Raw genomic sequence first — 22993 nt, 5'->3', positions numbered from 1 at the left:
ACTTGATACATTTTTCCATCTTTCTTTGCAATCCTTTTCCTTTTGAAATGTCTCTCTACATCCCTTTTATTCTGAACATAGACTTTTTTTTTTCTTAAGAAACGTTCTTTCACTTCCTTATTTTCTCTCCCTCTGCCTCTCCAACTCTCTATCTCCTGCCCTTTTGCCCTTCTGTTCTGGTTATTTATTTCCTTTTCTGTCTTACTTGCCATTCATCTTGCTCTAATGCCACATAAGAGTTTCTATGCATCTTCAGGCCAAGATAACTCCATCCCTTCATGGAGAGGAAGATCTAGGAAAAAATCCATAGCTCTAGGTTCTGGCTCTTCTCTTATTGTGTGGCTCTATTATTCCTTTGGTGCTTTCAATCCTCAGTCTCAGCATTAAAAAGAGAGAATTAGCTAGGAATACTGCTCAGTACTGTGCTCCATGAATTACATTTTGACTAAACGTTTAGAAAACCCAGCTTCACCGTTTAAGATGCCAAATGTTCCAGGTCGATGTTATGCCACGGATGTTATGCTCTTATGGGAAGAGGTATTCTGGTGGAAAGCCAGCCTCAGCTGCTCTGCAGCCTGTAGGCATTAGGACACTTTGTAATACGTGGTAGACCTTGCTCTGGAATTATGGAGACTTTGGCAGAAAATTCCTTCAAAGTCAACATAGTCTACCCTGTCCCCTGATATCTGCATCCCTGAATCCAGGGAAGGGGACACTCACTACTTCCCAAGGCAGCCTAGGCCATTTCATGGCGAAGTAAGAAAGTTGAATTTTCAAAGAAAACATTCTCATGTTTGGTCATGGTGGTGGTTTGCTTAGTAAACTATCTGTCCATGAATGACAGTTATTCTTAATCCTCAGTAGCCAGGGGTCATTCCCCTTCAACTGAGTTCTTTGCAAGAGAAAGGGCTTTAAAGTTATCAGAACACTGGATTATTTGTCTTCCTGAAATTTACAGATGTAGAGATAAAAAAAATATGTTTGTCATGCAGAGATCTGTCCTTCTCAGCCTCATCATCAGGCATAATAATAATGGCTACCACTTCAATAGACATACTATACGCCAGGCATTCATTATTCTAAGCATTTTTATATATTAAATCAAGAAAATATTATTTCTCTAAATAACTTTCCTATTTGCTTCCTAAAGGTGTTTGAATAAAACGCACATTGAGAAGGAACCTAAATGTCATCTGGCCCAACCCCCAGCTTTGCTGATAAATCCCAGAGAGGGTATGTGCCTTACCTTAGGTCACCCAGTTATAGTGGTAGAGAGGGATCTTACGTGTTTTAATAACAAGCTCACCTTTCAGAGCCAGGAGCAGGGACGGTATTTTGGGAAGCTGAGATTCTTTTTCTGGAAGACTCTGCCTCATTCTACTCTACCTGTGGCTAGCACTCGGCCATAAAGCTGCCAAAATCACGTTTCTATTTTTCCTACCTTCTTATCTTTTAAAATAAGTCCTTCTTTGAATCTCCTTTCAGCACTTGTATCATCTTTCATTTCCCAGTCTACTTCAAAACTTTTCTACTGTAGCCAAGTGAGTTTCTCTCCAGGTTAAAGTGAGATTTCTGGTTGGGAACAAAACAATCATTTCAACTTCACTGCCATTGACTCTTATCAGAACAACTGCCAAACACAGTTCTGTTGACTAATTCAAGATCTGTTGGATCTTTTTCCTTTGGTGGCCTGTAGTAAAAGATATAAGAAACAGTGGGGGAGCAGGTGTCACGAAGAGGAGACCTTTGGGTAGAAAAGGAGATGGACAGTGTCTTTGCTGGTTGAACAGAACACGTCTCCGGAGGGAAAAAAGCAAGCTGGCTCCCTGGCTCTTTGCTTTGATAGAAACCCGTCTAAATTTTGCTTCTGGTACAGGCCAGGGGCACATTAGGGAAAGTCCTGCCCAATTCTGGCTGTGAACATTTCTTCCCAAGAACCTCTGTCTGTGTCCAATTCACATTTGGAACTAGGGCTGACAGTATTCATAGAGAGGAAAGATTTTGTCCTCTCAGAGCACAGGAATATTCTATGTCAGGAGCTAGCTTTTTCTCAGTATGAGTTTAGCGCATCGGTGTGTGGGCTACATAGAATATTTTAAAATCATGCTTGCCTTGAAATATTGACAACCTTATGAACAGTATGGACACGGATAAATCAAATACAATTTATAACTAATGCTAAGGTAATTCCCAAACTATTTTATCATACAGAATATTATTCAGAATGTTTGTTGGGCTTAAGCTTCTTTTTTAAATTATTCACTATTATATTTTATTATCATTATTTTGAGAGAGAGAGAGAGCGCACACAATTGGGGGAGAGGGGCCGAGGGAAAGAGAGAATCTTAAGCAGGCTCCACATTCAGCCTGGAGCCTGACCTGGGACTTGATCTCAGGACCCTGAGATCATGACCCGAGCCAAAGTCAAGAGTCGAACACTCCACCAACTGAGCCATCCAGGTGCCCCTTCTTTTATTTTTAATATAGATATAATTATAGTTGTATTTGTTGGGTAAAAATACTGAAGAGAGTTTGTTGATTTTTAGTTAAGTTTGGGGCAAAAGTGTGTTTTCCTGAATTGTCTGAACTTTTCTCTACTTCCTAGCTAGAAATATGGGGTTTGTATGCATTTCAGGATCACACACACCTGGGGCTGAAGCTTCATTCTACCACTTACAACTGTGGAAGTGTGTGTGTGTGGTTTAGCCCTTTGAGTTTCCACTTCCTTTCAGGTAAGAACATTTCTCTCACAAGCCAACCTGAGTGTCAAACAAGAAACTTGAAAAGCACGTGGAATAAGTTTGCATAGTGCTGGGTATACAGACAATCAGTAAATGTTAGTTTCCCTCTGTGTGTGTGTGTGTGTGTGTGTGTGTGTGTGTGTGTGTGTGTGTTTGGAGTGAAGAGGGGAAACTAAGTTGGTGAGTATAAATTGGAGGACCATTCCAGAAATACATTATCTGTAAACAATCAAATTAACACACACAAAAATCAAACACAAAACAGAAAGGAACAGAAAGGTGAGAAATGGCAAAAAAAAATTTAGAAAAATGCTACCAACAGGTATTTGCTAAGCACCTGCTATTTATAGGTTTAGGTCCTTTACCAGGTGACCAACGTGTGGGACTCAAGGATACACTAAGTTTGAAGAGATAAGATTTATTCATTTGTAAAATAGATAACAAAAATGCGAAGGAGCTGTTCCTCCTGGAGTTGAGAGGAGACAGCAGTTTCTGTGCTTACGGTATTTTTGGAGACAAGAGCGAAGCTCAGCGGTGCTGAGGGTGGGAGGCAGGGGTAGAGATGAGCGAAGCCTGACACAGCCAGCCTTCTGAGTCTGATGGCAAAAGCTTGGGAATCGCTGAACAAGGCAAGACTGTTGAGCTGTTGTGTTTTTAAACAGCGGTGGTGAAAAATGGTGTTGATATATTTTTGAACAAGAGAAAAATCCCAAAACCAGCGTAACTGGGGCCGCCCAGTCTCACTGCATTTATGCTAAGGGGGTGGTGGTGGGTGGACAAGCTGACGCTGTACAGTGCATATGCCTGGCTTCCTTATTGGGCCTGAGAGATACCTATACCCCTTGTTGAGTTACTTATTTGGATCCTCCTTCAGCGTCCCTTCTTTCTTTTCCCAGCAGATCCCCAGAGAGATGTCTTTTCAATCCTGCGTCTGGCTAAATGCCTTTTGGATCCCAGCAGTGGAGCCTGTTGAATGAGTGCACTAACTCAGAGACTATCACTGAGGCTGATTAGGCTGGCAAAAAGAATTCTAGCTGAATCGTCCAGGTTAGAAGAGAAATGACAGCCGCCCCCAAAGAGATTCCGAGGATGGAGCCAGCAACCATCCTACAAACAGTTAATACTCCCCCTCCCCTGGCCCACAACTTGCTGCCAGAGATCAGCTAATCTGATAATTACAGCAACAAACACAGTTTAGACAAACAAGACCTGACCCTGAGGGTTTGGAATGAAAACATTTACTCTCTCCCTCCCCAGAGAGACGGTGCCTGGAGCATACACACAGAGACACTGGGAAAATACCCGTGTGCTGGAGCGAGGGGTGAAAACATCTGTGTTCCTGGGCTGCTTGAGAAGATAGCGTTAATGGGCAGGGGGTGCGGTGGGGGAGGCGGAGGAGTGGGCAGCGGTGCAGCGGGAGGGTGTGCAGGCAGGGAGCAGATGGAACATGTACCCATAACTGGAGATGTAAGCCAATTGTAATTGATTTTACAGCAGAGGCAGAGTGCAGGGAGAGGTACATAGGAGACTCCGTGATCAGAATTCCAATGGAAAACCTGGAGAGTGGCTAAGTGGGGAGAAATGTCCCAAAACACCAAAGTGGGATCTATTTTCTTAATTAAAAAAATGTTTTAAATGTTTGTTTATTTTTGAGAGAGAGAGAGAGAGAGAGAGAATCCAAAGCAGGCTCTTAAGGCTCTGAGCTGTCAGCACAGAGCTGGACTTGGGGCTCAAACCCATGAACTGGGAAGTCATGACCTCAGCCAAAGTTGAACCTTAACCAACTGAGCCACCCAGGTGCCCCAAAAGTGGGATCTATCCTGAGAGCTAGAGGTGAAGGATATTCAAAGTAACCCACTTCTAAGTCAAGTTGACATCAGCCCACCAGGAGTGAGGGGCTCACCCTTTTCTCACCCCCCAAGTTTGGCTTCCAAACAAAACAACATTCCCCTTTCCATCCCTGCCGCCACAAAACATGTCAAACTATTCCCTCCCCCTTTACTTCTAAAATGCTGGTTCCTAGAAGAAACCTTTCTGGGTTGCTTAAGCTGGAGAGGCTGACACGGCTTGCTTCAGTGTGGAATCCCAGCAGGTACCCCTTCCCAGCTCTGCCCTCTTCATTTCTTTCTTGTACTTGGCTGGTGGTGTGTCAGCTGGTAAACACTTCCCGGCCCCTTAGGGCTCTCCAAATTATCGGGAAGCATCCAAATCCTTGGAGGATGGCCGATCACTATATGGATTACACCCAGCTAAGAGGAATAACTGTGATTGATGATAGGACCAAGGTTTAATATGAATTCCATAAGGTGAAAGATGGTCTAAAATCAATGAGATAGGATATGCCAGGAATGTGACGCACTGCATTTAGGTCCAGTAATCAATTGTATGAGTAGGAGATGGAAAAGCCTACAAAACAATAGTTTATGTAAAAACAACAACAACAACAAAGCAAAACATTTTTTGGCCAATAACTAGTTCAATATGAGATGAGTATATTTGCTTAAAGATTAAGTACTAATAAAAGTATTGTGATCACATTAACATTTTACTGTGTTCTTAACATGGACTGAACAAATCTTTTTTCTTTTTTAAAGAAGTGTTTATTTTTTTATTTATTTTGAGAGAGAGAGAGTGCAAGCGCATGTGTGAGTGGGAGGAGAGGTAGAGAGAGAGGAGAGACTCAAACTGGTTCTGTGCTATCAAAACAGATTCCAACATGGTGCTCGATCCCAAGAAACGTGAGATCATGGCCAAAGCTGAAATCAAGAGTTGGATGGTTAACCCATTGAGCCACCCAGGCAACCTTCCTTTTTCTTTTTTAAGTATAACTGTTGGCTGACCAAGCACAGTGGGGAACAATTTTATTTGTCTGTGCTTTAGTTTAATTTCAAATTCAAGTCCTCTATTGCAATCTCTACAGGGTCTGTCTTGGCAGTGGTCAGTGGCGCCCATACTCTGTTCAGCTAGGTTCACTCGCCCCATGTTTTGAATCTCCTGCAGGCTATCGTGGGTGCTCCTCTGCTTTTCTGTTGGAGAGCCCCCCCAGTCCTCAAGGAGACACCCTTCTTTCCAAATAGGCCAGTCTTCTCATGGTTCTGCACACACCCCATGGCCATTTGCTCCTTCATTCACTTGTTCCTGTACCCCTTGGCCAGCCACTCTGTGCCAGGCACTCTTGCAGGAACTGGGGGTTCTGTAGTGAACAAGGCACAGTTCTTGCCCTCATCAAGCTAATGTTCTCATGTGGGGAGGCAAATCCTAAACAAAAACTAAAAAAAAAAAAAAAAAAGTCAGATTTTAAAAAAAGATGTGAAAAGTGACCAGGTACTTGAAAAGACTTCCACTTGCCTAGTGGACATCTCTGAATGTCACCTCCTGCCTCCTAACCCAGCTCAAGTGCTTTTCCCTCGAAGGCAGAAAACTGCCCCAGCTCTGTCTTCCCTGAACTTCTGGTGCCCAGGGGCTTGTAACACATAATTAACAGTCAACTGGACTCTAATTGTTTACCCAGCTAATTTTGCCTCCCAACCGTTTGTAGGAGACAGAAGCTCTTTGAAGTTACAGGATATGCCTTCAATTTAAATATATTCAATTCTCCTCTGTCTAGGGTTCTCTTTAAAAGGAAATGAAAAACACAGTTCAAACACAAGGAGGTTTTAAAGCTGATTCCCAGATAACAAGAGAACTTCTTCCAGTGTCTCTAAAATCCTCTAGAATAAGAATGTAAAGTTAGGACAATAGTTTGTTTATTTGCTGAACCTACCTCCTCCAAAGAGTCCTAGACTCTGTAAGATCTTTAAAGCAACAAACATACCTTACATGGAGTAGTCGGATTAGAGGGAATAGCAGGAGAGAAGCATCCACCAAGCTCAAGAAGGGAGGAAACGTAAAGGCAAACAATGGCAAATTCAGAAAAATGCTCAATCCCAAATTGAGGCCAAACAACATTCTTAGGGGCCCTCATGTTTTATAGAATAAAAGTGCTGAACCGTCTCTCTCCACTGAAACAACACAAATGGCCATCAATGGAGGACGGCAAAGAAATAATGGCACCTTCATCTGGTGGGCCGGCATGTGAGAGGAGTAAAAGTAGGTGAAGCTACATACACTGACATGAAGACATGGCCACTGCTACTTGCTTTAAAAACAGGTCTCACAACATTGCAGATAATACAATCCTTTTCATTTAAGAACTATGTTTATGCGTAGAAATGCATGTAGAAAGATATAGCAAACTGTTAACAATGATATTTCTGGGGATAGGGTTATAGGCAATGGAATGGAGAAGAGAGACAGGCAGGGGACTCTGGGGAGGAGCCAAGATGGCAGAACAGCATGGAAGACTTTTTTGCATCTGGCGTCCATGAAATACAGCCGGATCAATACCAAACCATCCTGCACACCTAGAAAACTGATCTGAAGATTAACACAACAATCTGCACAACCTAAACCACAGAACTCAGCAGGTACGAGGTGCAGAGAGGTGAACTGGCGGAGAGAGGAGCCGCGGAGGGCAGGGAGCTGTTTTTGCTTTGCGGAAAGAGGATGGAGATGGGGGAGAGTATGGGGAAAGCAATTCCCCCAAAAGCAGCTGGAGAGAAAGTGGAAAAGTGAAAACAGCCACAAACAAAAAAGGGAGAAAGAAAGGAGAGGGTTTAAATTCCAGTAAGACTTATAAGCTGCTATATAATGATTGCCATTTCAGATAGCTGTGAAATTAGGTGATTAACTAGTTGTTACTTAACCTTCTAATTTCTGTATAAGTCTAATTACATGAAATAGAAGTTGGTGTTTTGATTTTTTACTTTGCTTTTCTGTTTGGAGTGTCATTGTAACTACTGTATTGTAAATGATGGGAAATAATTGCTTATGTTAAAAAAATAAATTGTGTTATATTCAAAATAAATAAATAAATAAATAAATAAATAAAAATAAAACAAAAAAATAAATTCCAGTACGACTTTATAAACAGGGGGATCACAGAGTCTGAAACTGCAGCTTGATACCTGGTAATGCTCTGGTGGGAAGGGCGAATCCCCAGGAGCAGAGTGAAGTCTGGAGGTCCTCAGGCTACAGGTCCTGCTGGGAGGATATTTGGTGAGGCTGTGTGGCTGCCCCACAGCCAAAGCTTCCAGCAAACCCCAGATAACAACCACATTCGCTGGTGCTGGAACAAGGTCGTTAAGGGTGAAGTCTGGTGCCGGATATGTGCTGTGATTTTCCATAATCCCTGAAACGGTGTTGCTGTACGGTGCTGCTATACGATCGCATGAACCTTTTCTGGGGCGGGCTGACACCTAGCCGCAGTCTCTGGGAATTGTCAGCAACACGGTCCCACGAATGTTCCTGGGTGCGATTTGCACCCAGCCATTGCTCAGTGAACCCTCCCGCAGAGGGTCAGAACGCTCAAAGCCAAAGTTCCTCAGAAATGAATGAAGTCTCAGGAAACCCAGCCGCCTCTGAGGTAAAACTCAGGAGGGAGGTGCCACCTGGCAACCTGACGGCTTGGTCAAGGACGGTGTAAAAGCGGGTAGTGGATGAAAGCGGGAGACATGAACAGGTACGCGATTGCTGATCCCGGAGAACAGAGTTCTGGTACTAGAGGACTGAGAGCTGGGTGACGCCATTTTCACTCTAGCGCATGCGCACACCACCTACAAGCGCCACAACAATCCACCCCAGTAAGCTAAGCAGCGCCATCTAGGGGAGAGTGGAGCCATTACACTATGTCCCACCCAACTAGGCCAACCTCGCTTTTCAGGAACACAAGTCTCCGCCTGCTTAGTTTAAGGACTATGAAGTGCTTCATAGGTTGACTTCTAGTGGAAAACAATGTAATTCCAATCTGTTTTAGTCTGTTCACTGGTCCATCTATTCAATTTTTTTCTTTTTCTTGAATAAAGAAAGAAAAAAAATATTTATTTTCAATTTTTATTAAAACATTTTCCTTAATTTTCTCTATATTTTTTACTTATTTTGTAAATTTTTCGAATTCTATTTTACTTCCATCATTTAATTTTATCCTGTTTCATTGTGTTCATTTTTTCAAATTTTCAAACGTTTTCCTTTTCTTTTCTTTTCTTTCCCTTTTTTCTCTAATCTATCAAGCTTCTTTCAACAACCAGACAAAAATACACCTTGGATCTAGCATCATTTATTTATTTTTTGTGTGTTGTTTTAATTTTTAAATTTTATTTTATAAATTCCTTTTCTTCCTTCAAAATGACAAAATGAAGGAATTCACCTCAAAATAAGGAACAGGAAGAAATGACAGCCAGGGACTTAATCAACAGAGATACAAGCAAGATGTCTGAACCAGAACTTAAAATCATAATAATAAGAACACTAGCTGGGGTTGAAAATAGATTAAATTCCTTTCTGTGGAGATAAAAGAAGTAAAAGCTAGTCAGGCTGAAATAAAAAATGCTATAACTGAGCTGCAATCTTGAATTGATGTGACGGTGGCAAGGATGGATGAGGCAGAGCAGTAAACTTATGGAGAATAATGAAGCAGAAAAAAAGAGGGAAACCAAGGCAAAAGAGCATGATTTAAAAATTAGAGAAATCAGTGACTCACTAAAAAGGAACAACATCAGAACCATAGGGGCCCTAGAAGATGAGGAGAGAGAAAAAGAGGTAGAAGGGTTATGTGAGCAAATCATAGTGGAAAACTTTCCTAACCTGGGGACAGACACAAACATCAAAATCCAGGAAGCACAGAGGACTCCTATAATATTCCACAAAAATTGGCCATCAACAAGGCATAGCATAGTCAAATTCACAAAATACTCAGACAAGGAAAGAATCATGAAAGCGGCAAGGGAAAAAAGTCCTTAACCTACAAGGGAAGACAGATCAGGTTTGCAGCAGATTTATCCGCAGAAACTTGGCAGGCCAGAAAGGAGGGGGAGGATATATTCAATGTGCTGAATTGGAAAAATATGCAGCCAAGAATTCTTTATCTAGCAAGGCTGATATTCAAAATAGAAGGAGAGATAAAATGTTTCCCAGACAAACAAAAATTAAAGGAGTTTGCGACCACTAAGCCAGCCCTGCAAGAAATTTTAAGGGGGACTCTCTAAGGGGAGAAAAGACCCAAAACACCAAAAACAAACAAACAAAAAAAACCAAACCCAAGAGCAACAAAGAGAAGAGAAGACCAGGGAACACCACCAGAAACTCCAACTCTACAGGCAACATAAGGGCAATAAATTCACATCTTTCAGGACTCACTCTAAGTGTTAATGGACTAAAGGCTCCAATCAAAAGACATAGGATAACAGAATAGATAAGAAAATAAGATCCATCTATATGCTGTTTACAAGAGACTCACTTGAGCCCTAAAGACACCTTCAGACTGAAATTAAGGAAATGGAGAACCATCTATCATGCTAATGGTCAACAAAAGAAAGCTGGAGTAGCCATACATATATCAGACAATCTAGACTTTAAAATAAAGATTGTAACATGAGATGAAGAAGAGCACATATCATAATTAAGAGATCAATCCACCATGAAGACCTAACTATTGTAAACATTTATGCTCCAATTTGTGAGAGCACCCAAATATATAAATCAGTTAATCATAAACATAAAGAAACTCATTGATAATAGTGCCATAATAGTAGGGGATTTCAGTACCCCACTTACAGCAATGGACAGATCATCTAAACAGAAAATCAACATGGAAACAATGGCTTTGAATGGCACACTGGACCAGATGGACTTAACAGATATATTCAGAACATTTCATCCTGAAGTAGCGGGATATACATTCTTCTCCAGTGCACATGGAACATTCTCCAGAATAGGTTACATACTGGAACACAAATCAGCCTGCAACAAGCACAAAAAGATCGAGATCACACCGTACATATTTTCAGACCACAATGCTATGAAACTTGAAATCAACCACAAGAAAAAATTTGGAAAGATAACAACTAATTGGAGACTAAAGAACATCCTACTAAAGAATGAATGGGCTAACCAAGAAGTTAACAAGGGAATTCAAAAGTACATGGAAGCCAATAAAAATGATAACATCACAGCCCAAAACCTCTGGGATGCAACAAAGGCAGTCATAAGAAGGAAGTATATAATAATCCAGGCCTTCCTAAAGAAGGAAAAAAGTTCTCAGGTACACAACTTAACCTTACACCATAAAGAGCTGGAAAAAGGACAGCAAATAAAGCCCCAAACCAGCAGAACATGGGAAATAATAAAGATTAAAGCAGAAATCAATGCTATCAAAACCAACAAAACAAAACAAAACAAAAAACAAAAAACCCAGTAGAATAGATCAATGAAACCAGAAGCTGGCTCTTTGAAAGAATTAACAAAATTGAAAAACCCCTAGCCAATTTGATCAAAAAGAAAAGGAAAGGACCCAAATAAATAAAATCAAGAATGAAAGAGGAGAGATCACAACCAACACAGCAGAGATACAAACAATAATAAGAGAATATTATAAGCAATTCTACACCAACAAAATGGGCAATCTGGAAGAAATGGACAAATTCCTAGAAACATATAAACTACCATAACTGAAACAGGAAGAAATAGAAAATTTGAACAGACCTATAACCAGTAAAGAAATGGAATTGGTCATCAAAAATCTCCCCCAAAAAACCAAGAGTCCAGGGCCAGATGGCTTTCCAGGGAAATTCTACCAAACATTTAAGGAAGAATTAACACCTATTCTCTTGAAGCTGTTCCAAAAAATAGAAATGGAAGGAAAACTTCCACACTCTTTCTATGAAGCCAGCATTACCTTGATTCCAAAACCAGACCTCACTAAAAAGGAGAACTGTAGACCAATTTCCCTGATGAACATGGACACAAAAACCCTCAACAAGATATTAGCTAACCTGATCCAATAATACATTTAAAAATTATTCACCACGACCAAGTAGGATTTATACATGAGATGCAGGGTTGGTTCAATATCCAAAAAACAATCAATGTGATTCATCACATCAATAAAAGAAAGGATAAGAATCACATGATCCTCTCAATAGATGCAGAGAAAGCATTTGACAAAATACAGCATCTTTTTTGATAAAAACCCTCAAGAAAGTAGGAATAAGAAGGATCATAACTCAAGTTCATAAAAGCCATATATGAGAGACCCACCGCTAGTATCATCCTCAATGGGGAAAAACTGAGAGCTTTCCCACTAAGGTCAAGAATAAGACAAGCATGTCCCCTCTCTCCACTGTTATTAAAATAGTATTGGAAGTCTTAGCCTCAGGAATCAGACAAAACAAAGAAATAAAAGGCATCCAAATTGGCCAGGAGGAGGTTAAACTTTCACTCTTTGCAGATGACATGATACTCTTTCTGGAAAATCCAAAAGATTCCACCGAAAAACTGCTAGAATTGATCCATGAATTCAGGAAAGCCACAGGATATAAAATCAATGCATAGAAATTGGTTGCATTCCTATACACAAATAATGAAGCAACAGAAAAATAAATCAAAGAATCAATCCCATTTACAATTGCACTAAAACCCATAAAATACCTAGGCATAAATCTAACCAAGAGGTGAAAAATCTATACACTGAAAACTATAGAAAGCTTATGAAAGAAATGGAAGAAGACACAATAAGATGGAAAAATATTCCATACTCCTGGATATGAAGAGCAAATATTGTTAAAGTATCAATACTACTCAAAGCAATCTACATATTCAATGCAATCCCCATCAAAATAACACCAGCATTCTTCACAGAGATAGAACAAACAATCCTAAAATTTGTATGGAACCAGAAAAGACCCCGAATAGCGAAAGCAATATTGAAAAAGAAAACCAAAGCTGGAGACAATCCCAAATTTAAGTTGTATTAACAAAGCTGTAATCATCAAGACAGTATGGTACTGACACAAAAACAGACGCTCAGATCAAATGAACAGAATAGAGAACCCAGAAATGGACCCACAAATGTATGGCCAACTAATCTTTGACAAAGCAGAAAAGAATATCCAATGGAATAAAGACAGTCTCTTTAACAAGTGGTGCTGGGAAAACTGGACAGCAACATGCAGAATGAACCTGGACCACTTTCTCACACCATAAACAAAAATAAACTCAAAATGGATGAAAGACCTAAATGTAAGGCAGGAAGCCATCAAAATCCTAGAGGAGAAAGCAGGCAAAAACCTCTTTGACTTTGGCCACAGCAACTTCTTACTCAACATGTCTCTGGAGGCAAGGGAAATAAAAGCAAAAATGAACTATTGGGAGCTCATCAAAATAAATAGCTTCTGCTCAGTGAAGGAAACCATCTTCAAAACTAAAAGGCAACTGATGGAATGGGAGAAGATATTTGCAAATGACATACAGATAAAGGGTTCATATCCAAAATCTATAAAGAACTTAGCAAACTCAACATCCAAAAAACCAAATAATCCAGTGAAGAAATGGACAAAGACATGAATAGACACTTCTCCAAAGAAGTCATCCTGATGGCCAATTGGCACATGAAAATATGCTCAACATCACTCATTATCAGGGAAATACAAATCAAAACCACAACGTGATACCACCTCATACCTGTCAGAAGGGCTAACATCAACAACTAAGGCAACAACAGATGTTGGGGAGGATGAGGAGAAAGGATCTCTTCTGCAGTGCTGGTGGGAATGCAAACTGGTACATCCACTCTGGAAAAGAGTATGGAGGTTCCTCAAAAAATTACAAATAGAACTACTCTACTACCTAGCAATTGTGCTGCTAAGTATTTATCCAAGGGATACAGGTGTGCTGTTTTGAAGGGGCATATGCACCCCCAATTTTTATAGCAATGCTATAGACAATAGCCAAAGTATGGAAAGAGCCCAAATGTCCCAACAGATGAGTGGATAAAGAAGATGTGGTATATATATATGTTAAGCGAAATTAGTCAGAGAAAGAACAAATAACATATGACTTCACTCATATGAGGACTTTAAGATACAAAAAGGTGAACATAAGGGAAGGGAAGCAAAAATAATATAAAAACAGGGAGAGAGACAGAACATAAGAGACTCTTAAATATGGAGAACCAACAGAGGGTTACTGGAGGAGTTGTGGGAGTGAAGATGGGCAAAATGAGAAAGGGGCATTAATGAATCTACTCCTGGAATCATGTTGCAGTATAGGCTAACTAGCTTTTACGTAAATTAAAAAAATAAATAAAGAGAAAGGGAAAAAAAGGAAAATCTACTTGCAAATAATATTTTGGTAAAGGGCTTAATATCCAAAATTCATAAGGACCCCTGCAAATGCAACAACAGGACTGAACCAAAGACCTGAGTGTGACCCCAGGACTGATCTAGATGGAAGTGTGTGTGGGGGGGGGAAGGTACCAGCTCTCTTCTCTAGGACTGCTAATTATGAAGATGAAACAAACCTAGAGATGCCATGTGAGGAAAGCCTGCCCCAGAGCAAAGCCAACAGAAAGAAAAGCAGTGTTAAGATAAAGAGAAAGCCTAAGCCCTGAGACCTCTCCTTGAGCTGAAGCGTGTCTAAAGCCAGCATTCCAATTAATTGTCCAATTACATGAGCCAATAAAATTTTAAGATAAAAAAAGATATCATTACACATGACCCACAGATATTCCTTCCACTGCCATATTGAATTGTGTTATTTAGCTTTCCCTGTGCCCCTGGCCTAGCCTCGTGGTTAGTACAGCGTTTTGCATGTAACAGACACAGAAGAGTGACACCATTAAAATATCTTTTAAGTTCTTTCCTTACAGAAAAAAATTTTTAGCGGTGCCTGGATGGCTCAGTCAGCTGAGTGTCCAATTTTGGCTCAGGTCATGATCTTGCAGTTCATAAGTTCGAGTCCTAAATCAGGCTCTGTGATGACAGCTCAGCTGGAGCCTGCTTTCAATTCTGTGTCTCCCTCTCTCTCTGTTCCTACCCCAGTTGCACTCTGTCTCTCTCTCTCTCCAAAAGAAAAAAAAAGGAAGAAAGAAAAGATTAAAAAAAAGAGTTTTTATAACTTCTGAACTGTTGTATATTCTGTATTTAATTATATATATATATATAAGAATGAGCATCTATGCCTTAGTAAAATAATAAACAGTTAACAAAAGCAGCCAGTTAATCTGTCTTTTGGAGAAGACACACATATTGTAGAGAACTAGATTATTACTATGTTTGGTTTGTCCCCTGGAGAATGACAGATACTCAGAGTGGTTCCCGGATTGGTACTGGTGCTCTGATGCCACATGAGATGACCTCTGAAGAGAAATCTAAGCATTTGCCCATGAACTGTACCTGGCTATGCCTTAGAAGACATTCTTAGGCAGAACGAAAGCATATCCAAGCCAAAGACATGGCGGGGCACACGGCAGAGAGAGGAGGGGCCAGCTAGAAGCCTGTTTCATGAGTTTGCTTCCTGAATGCAATTCAAGCATCCACTGTCCAATTCCTTGACAAGTTTTTTTTGTTTTGTTTTTAAATGAATGTGCTACTGGAAAAATATGTATAAATAAAAAATTTTTTAAGATTATTATTTTTTTTGAGAGAGAGAGAGAGAGCACGAGAGTGTGAGTGGGGAGAGGGAGAGAGAGAGAGGGAGAGAGAGAATCGTAAGCAGGCTCCAGACAGAGGGGCTCCATTCCACTACTGTGAAATCATGACTTCAGCTGAAATCGAGTCGTACCCTCAACTGACCGAGCCACCCAGGTGCCCTGAATAAAATTTTTATATCAACCATAATTTTAGATAGTAAATGAAAATAATCTTTAAGAGATGTATGGGTCAAGAACATGGCTTTAGAAAGTTAGAGACATTTTGAATTCCGAGTTTGCCACTTACAAGCTTTGTGATCTTGGGTAATTTGAGTCACCTCTCATTGTTTTGCTCTTACCTCTCCTAGTCTTTTCTGGGGGCTCCTCCTGGGGGCTTACACATTGCCCTCTTCCCTCACTGCTTCAATTGTACCAACCAGTTTTCATTTCCTTAACTCACCATAGCATGTGTTCTCTTAACCCTGGGCCTTTACAACTACTGTCTCCTCAGCCTGGCTTTCCTCTCTCCTTCTCTTCTCTTGGCTAATTCATACTCATTCTTTAGATTTTCACTCATGCCTCACTTTTGGCGAGAAACCCTCAATCCCCCTGGTCTAGGCTGTGTCTTATCATCCAACCCAGTGATTTCCTGGTACCACGCCCCTCATGCTGCACTGAATAACTTGACACATTCAGATCATTCAACAGATCATGCACACCATGAAAACAAGGGCTGTGTTTGTCTTGTCACCATATACTTAGAACATTACCCCCAATACTGGCACTCAATAGCCTTATGATAGAGACTTGTGGAATAAAGCACTGTTATCATTGCTATGATGATATCAGCAAGGTGATATAATGGTTGAGAACTGGTCTCCGGATTCAAACATAGTCCTACTGCGTAACAGTTGTGCAATGTTTGGCAAGTAAATTAATTTCTGTGTGCCTCAGTTTCCTCATCTGTCATTCCATCTAAAATGCTTAGGTGTGGGAGCCTGGGTGGCTCAGTCAGTTGAGTGTCCAACTTCAGCTCAGGTCACTATCTCACAGTTTGTGATTTCGAGCCCCATATTGGGCTCTGCGCTGACAGCTCAGAGCCTGGAGCCTGCTTTGGATTCTGTGTCTCTCTCCCTCTCTCTGCCCCTCCCCTGCTCATGCTCTGTCTCTGTCCCTCTCTCCCTCAAAAATATATAAACATTAAAAAAAATTTTTTTAAATAAAATGCTTAGGTGACATGCTAGACTAAATGAAGTAATCTTTTTCATTAAAAAGCAAGTGCTCAATAATTAATAGTTATTTCAACACCTAGAAAGGCTTAGAGGAGTACATGGCACATAATAAATTAGTAAAAGTTATTATCACTATATTTTTGTAATGATAAAAATTAATGTTTTAAAAGTTTAGATTTTGGGGTATTGATTTTCTCAAACCGCAGCATATTGGCACTTAGCAAGTCATAGAATCTAGCAGCTATTTCCCTCTAGGAAAGTATTTGACTTCTTGAGTAGAAAATTATTAGGGACATTGAGAGAGTATGGAAGGAAAACCAATTGTGCTCAGTGTTAATAATATTTTAGATTTCAATTTCTGGAGTACAGTGGTTGGAGTTTTATGAGGCTTTTGTTCTAAATGATGGGTCTTGAACTTTGGTCTGTCTGCATCTCCTGGTAGCTTGCTAAACCACTGATCAATCAGCTCTATCCCAGGCGTGGTTCTTGGATGGGGCCTGGGTCCATGGATCTGAACCCACCTGCCTTGGTAATTCTGATGCACAGTGAAGTCTAAGAACCTGCGATCTAATAAAAATCAACCGTTATCACCTGTGGCAGCAGGGGGCTCTTTGTTGCAAGTCTTTTTTGGGAGTTGCCTTCTAGAAGCTCTGAATGCCTGTCTCTGGGAGATGTCTCTCTTCGGAGAATGGCCTCTGAGGACTACTGTTACCTGAAGGAGAATCCTAGACAGCGGGCTCCATTTCCCATGGAAATAGCTGCTGAGAACTGGCTCTGGGCTTGTTGGCCAAGAGGGCAGGAGCTCTCCCCAAAAGGTGCTGGGAACGCCGTTAGAAGCCTTGCTGGAGGCGCTCCTGCAGGCAGCAGCAGGGAGCAGCAGTGGTTCCCAAAGTGGGGCCCCTGGATCCCCTGCATCCAGAATCACCTAGAGAGTTTGTTAAAATGCAGATTCCTTGGACCCACTCACTCCAGACCTACTGAATCAGGATCTGCATTAAAAAAATTTGTAATGTTTATTTTTGAGACGGAGAGAGACAGAGCATGAGCCGGGGAGGGTCAGAGAGAGAGAGGGAGACACAGAATCTGAAACAGGTTCCAGGCTCAGAACTGTCAGCACAGAGCCCGATGAGGGGGCCTGACCCACGAACCTCAAGATCATGACCTGAGCCAGAAGTTGGAGGCTCAATCGACTGAGCCACCCAGGCGCCCCAGGGTCTGCATTTTAAATGAACATCCCAGATTTTTCCAAGGCATGTTAAAGTGGGGGAGCCACTGACAGAAGGTTGAAGAGACCTTGGGATACCAGCGTGTTCAGTCTCTGAAGTCTGGAGCAGAATGGCATTTCATTTTGTTTTATTACACTCCCTTTTCCAGTAATTTGGCAAAGTTGGAGGCCCAGACACACTGCTCAGAATCTCAGATAGACTTTTCAGATCTTAACTGATCACCAGCCCTCAAAGACCAAGTGGAGGGTATAACTCAGAAAAGGCTTCTTGCAAATCAAAGCATACATTCCTCGGAGTTATTAGGTGTTATGCACTTTTCTGAGGACTGGAGTGGGCATTCGGTTTCTAGGAACTGTCTGGTTATAATGATTTTCTTTTGAGAGAAATCTCAGTTGTGGTCGGTGGGTCTTGTCTGGATTCCTCCTGTAGGGAGGGCCCTGCAAGGGACAGCATGGCCCTTGGCTCACTTGGCTCAGGTGAGCAAAACGTTTTGTAGATGACATCTACTCTCCTTATCTGTCAAACACAGATAGATGAGCAGGGACTTGGTTGCCACAGGGGATGTTACCGCCTTGCTTTCCCCATCAAACTCTGTCAAGCTTTGTAACTTGAAGAAACGAAAGGGGGCTCAGGAGAGAGACAGTTTCTAACGAGCTGTCAGCAGGGCCCCACAGGGGGCGGCGGGGGGAGGGGGCTGGAAGCCTTGCTCTGTGTCAGTCTGCCTCTGTGCTGACTTTATTCCAATGCTATCAGGGTAAGATCCTCGAGTCTCTCAGAGAAAGTGGCCTGGGGCTTAGAGGGACAGATTCATAAGTAGTTTCTCTCATTAGACACTTCCAGTGCTTACTCACCATTTCAAAAAGGAAGAGCTATCCTAGGCGACTCTTGAGAATTTTTCCCTAGACAGGATGCACATCTCTCCTACGAAGGCTTAATCAGTGTGCTTTTTGCAATTACCTAAAATGGAGGAGACCTGGCTCTCAGCAAGGCTGCATTGTAGGGGCCTTCTGTCCTTAGTGACTTCTAGGGCTGGACAAGGGAGAATTTACAAAGTGCTAATATGAGATCCTTCTAGAAGTGGGATCTGCTTACATGGGTGAGTTATTCAAGGAACTACAGAGGTTGTTAGAGTCAATTCCAAATATAACATTGGATAAGATGGTATCTAGAGAAGTCAGAACAACATAATTCAAGTAATCCCAGAGTCGAGAAGTGACAGGTTGAATGAAAAAACTGCCAGGTGCCCTAGCAGTTTTTGTTTTGTGTAGGTATTTTAGATACGTTTCATTTTCATCAGCCACTGTACTCCTTATTATAAAATTATGCATTCAAGATTATAATATTAAAATAATAATTAGCTTAAATAGTCTATTATCCAGGATTACAAATGGTATGACAGCCAGCAGCCCTGGAATGTATTTTGAATACTCACACAAGTAGCGCATGGATACATTCTTGTAAAATATTTAGAAGTTTACACAGCAAAAAGCCCCTTACCCGCCCATTCTTCTTCCCAGAGGTAACCACTGTCAACAGCTCAGTGATCTTTCTAAACATTTACATACCCATGGGTGTATATATGCACATTTATCTTCTCAGATAAATGAGATCATATATCACATATTGTGAGGTAATTTAAAAAAATTTAACAATACATACCTTGGAGATATTCTCATGGCAGTCGATATAAGTCTTCCTCATTCGCTTTATTCGTTAGCACAGTATTGCGTTATATGGATGTGCCCTGCCCATGTGATCATTCACTAATTGGTGGACACTGACGTTTGCTCTTACAAATAATGCTACAGTGAGCCTTTGTGCACATACATCTTTGTACACATATTCTTGTAGAATGGATTCCTGAAAACAGAACTGCAGCTGTTATTTTTATGTATGTTTATTACTCCCTATTCTAAGTCTCCTCATCTCTTATTTATTTCCATCAATGATTCTTAACCCTAGCAATACATTAGATTTATCTAGGGAACTTAAAAAAGTTAGGGCACCTGGGTAGCTCATTTGGTTAAGCGTCTGACTTCGGCTCAGGCCATGATCTCACAGTTCATGAGTTTGAGCCCCGCATCAGGGGCTGTCAGCACAGAGCCTGCTTTGGATCTTCCCTCTCCCTCTCTCTCTGCCCCTCCCCCATCTCAAAAATAGATAAACATTTAAAACAAATTACATAAGCCTAAGCTGCACTCTAGACCCACTGAATCAGAATCTTTGAGAGTAGGACTCAGGCTTTAGATTTTCAGAAAAAAATATGAAAATACACATGTGCAGGAAGGATGAAAGAATCGTTGACCTATACATTAAACAAAATAAAACAGAACTCTAGGGTATTTTAAGTTACTACAACCAATTATTACAGAAATAGAGTTAGTCAAGTAGGAGTAATCTTTACTTCTGAAAACAGCGTTAATAAATCAAGTTATCTAGATGAAAACAAATAATGTTAAATTTGATGTTTAATAGTTATAATGCATTATTATCTCCTGAAAATGCCTTTTGTTATTGTTGTTTTAAATATTAGAGCATCTTCAATTCAAAGCTGTAAGCAAGGTGGGTTGGGCAGGAATGACCTTGTCCATTTTACATTCCTGGAAGCTGATGGGGGTAAAATGATGATTCTAAATTTTAATGTGTTTAGAAAAACATCTGAGGATCTCCTCGATGTGCAAATTCTGACTTAGTAGGCCTGGGGAGGAGGCTGAGATTTTGCATTTCTAACAAGCATCTAGCTAGGTGATGCTGATGCCATTGGTCTGAGGACCACACTCTGATGAGTAAACACCTAGAAAAGGGGTGATGGGCTCAATACAATGGAGAACCCAATCCAATAGCAGATATAGAGTGTCATCAAAAATGGTGAACATGTGGTTCAACAAAGAAAAGAGTGAAAGAGAAGGAATGCAGGTGGGCAAGGATGGAGGGCGAAGAATCCCTTCTACATCCTAGAATCCCGTTGCCGTAAACGGGGGCACATTCATGATTGTTTAATAAAACCAATTTGATCTTTCCATTGGCTGCCTAAATGGATTCCAGAAATTTAAGATTAATATGTGCAAGTTGTAGGATCTAAGAGGTGCCCCTGGGGCAGGAATTAGAAGATGGATTATATCCATGCTGGAGGGAACGTTCTGAGAGGCAAAGAATCAGCCTCAACTAGATTCATCCCCCCATTACGTACGTTCATGTCCCTTCTCCACAGTGACATAGCACTTACCCTGGCTGTAATGTTCATAATTTCATTTATGCAGTATTCTGTGTCTTTCCACATAATAATTAGAGAAGCCATAGGACAAGGGTTTAGTCTTTTGTTCACCATGTTATCCTTAATACCTAGTGCAATGCCTGGAAGATAGTAGATGGTCAATAATTGTTAATTGAATGAATTGAATCTATGAATGAATGAATGAATCATGAAAAAGAAAAGGTGGTATTACGTTATGAGATAAAGTTAAATTAAGATTAAAACAAAAACAAAACTCTCAAGAAGTCTAAAGATCCTTTGTGTTAGCCATGTGGGAGATTAAAACTCACACACATCATCTCTCCCCTTTAAATAATATTGAACTTGTTATATAATTCTTCTCTGAAAGCCCTTATGCCTCTTCCATTTCCAGAGCAGATGTCTTTCTGTTCAGAACTTGGAACTGTTGTATGGAAAGTCTATGATGTCAGAAAGCAAATATAGTGACGTCATCGCAGGGACAAGGACGGCCAGTGATCTTTTAAGACACGATTCAAGAACTAGTTATAAATTTTATTTCATTTTATAGTTTTATTTATTTATTTTGAGAGAGAGTGAGCAAGCACGAGAGCTAGTGGGGGAGGGGCAGAGAGAGAGCGAATCCCAAGCAGGGTCCATGCTGTCAGCGCAGAGCCCAATGCAGGGCTCAGTCTCACCAACCATGAGATTATGACCCGAGGTGAAATAAGAATCGGATGCCTAACCAACTGAGCCACCCAGGCGCCTCATACATTTTAAACATTTTAAAAATATGCTCTACCTCAAAGGGATATTGCAGGATTAATCTTCAGGTATGATTTAACATAAAATGTTCTGAGCTCTCTAGAATAAGAGCACAATGTAATTTCTAATAAGCATAATATCGCATTCCTTTTCACTGGATAAATTTTTATCACATGACCGGCAACATGACACAGTGGAGCAGGGGCCCTGACCGAGACTGACTGTGTTCATATCCCCACCATTGTTTAGCTGTGCTGTCTTGGGCAAATTGCTCAATTGCTTTTTGCTTCAGTTGCCTCATCTGTTAAATGGGATAAGACTAGCTACGTCAGCTGTTACTGCAATTTGTTTGAGTTAGTGTTGGTAAAGCACTTAGAACAATACCAGGCATATAGTGAGCACTGTATGCATGGTTTTAAGTAAAAACCCCCTGCAATGTGCCAGGCAGGTATGAAGCTCAGACTGGCTTCCAGGAAAGTAGTGAACTAGTACCTACTAAACACTTGTTTCATGTATCAAGCACTAATCTTTAGGCGGATTTGCATCAAGCCTTATGACAGCCCTCATGGAAGTATTATTCTCATTCATTCATTCAGCCAATATTTATCATCCATGAGATGTCAGGACTGTTTTACTTACGTCCTGGGATACAGAGTCTGGGATTTACATTTTTTAAAAATCACTATTTTATTAACAAGTGATTTTTCGTAGCTCTCTTGATTTCCAGGTTAGCTCTAAACCGTAGCACACCACATTATTCTTTATTAAAAGTAGTTTCACATAACTTCTGAAGTTTTAGCTGACTACATCTGTTGTGCTTTGGAGATCTATTTTTTTTTCCTGTTCGCCTTTATTATTAGAGATTATCTTTTTTAAAAAATAATTTATTTTTATATTTTAGCTAGTTAACATACAGTGCAAGGTTGGTTTCAGAAGAATTCAGTGACTGATGACTTACATACAACACCCAGTGCTCATCACAAGTGCCCTCCTTAATACCCATCACCCATCTAGCCCACCTCCCCCCCCACCTCCCTCTGTCAACCAGGAGTTTGTTCTCTTCCGTTAAAAGTTTCTTGTGGTTTGCTTCTCTTTCTTCTCTTTCCCTTCCCCTTTTCATATGCTCAGGTTTTGTTTTTCAAATTCCACATATGAGTGAAATCATATATTTGTCTTTCTGTGATTGACTTATTTTCCTTAGCATAATACATTCTAGCTCCATCCATGTCTCTGTATTCTTATGAAATCTCTTTCAAATCTGTTATTTTCTCATAAAAACTTAATGTTTTACATTACAAAATGATATATTTGTTGGA

General features: G+C 40.6%; 1 long non-coding RNA gene across 4 annotated transcripts; it reads right to left on the bottom strand.

The window, feature by feature from the left end:
* Positions 1-5021: 5021 nt before the first annotated feature.
* Positions 5022-21329, bottom strand: LOC115273417. Of its 4 annotated transcripts, XR_003900802.1 has the most exons (6): positions 21148-21322; positions 20928-21055; positions 19361-19561; positions 18553-18658; positions 7748-7820; positions 5022-5147 (listed from the first exon to the last, which is right to left on the bottom strand). It is a non-coding gene; the product is annotated as an uncharacterized LOC115273417 (long non-coding RNA). The 4 variants fall into 4 exon arrangements; XR_003900801.1 differs by lacking the exon at positions 5022-5147 and having other exon boundaries at positions 7687-7820; positions 21245-21329; XR_003900800.1 differs by lacking the exon at positions 5022-5147 and having other exon boundaries at positions 7687-7820.
* Positions 21330-22993: the final 1664 nt, after the last annotated feature.

This window comes from Suricata suricatta, chromosome 2 (assembly GCF_006229205.1).
Source record: "Suricata suricatta isolate VVHF042 chromosome 2, meerkat_22Aug2017_6uvM2_HiC, whole genome shotgun sequence".
NCBI classification, from domain to species: domain Eukaryota; kingdom Metazoa; phylum Chordata; class Mammalia; order Carnivora; family Herpestidae; genus Suricata; species Suricata suricatta.
Note: the sequence above shows the minus strand (reverse complement) of the source record. Positions and strands in the feature narration are given on the sequence as shown.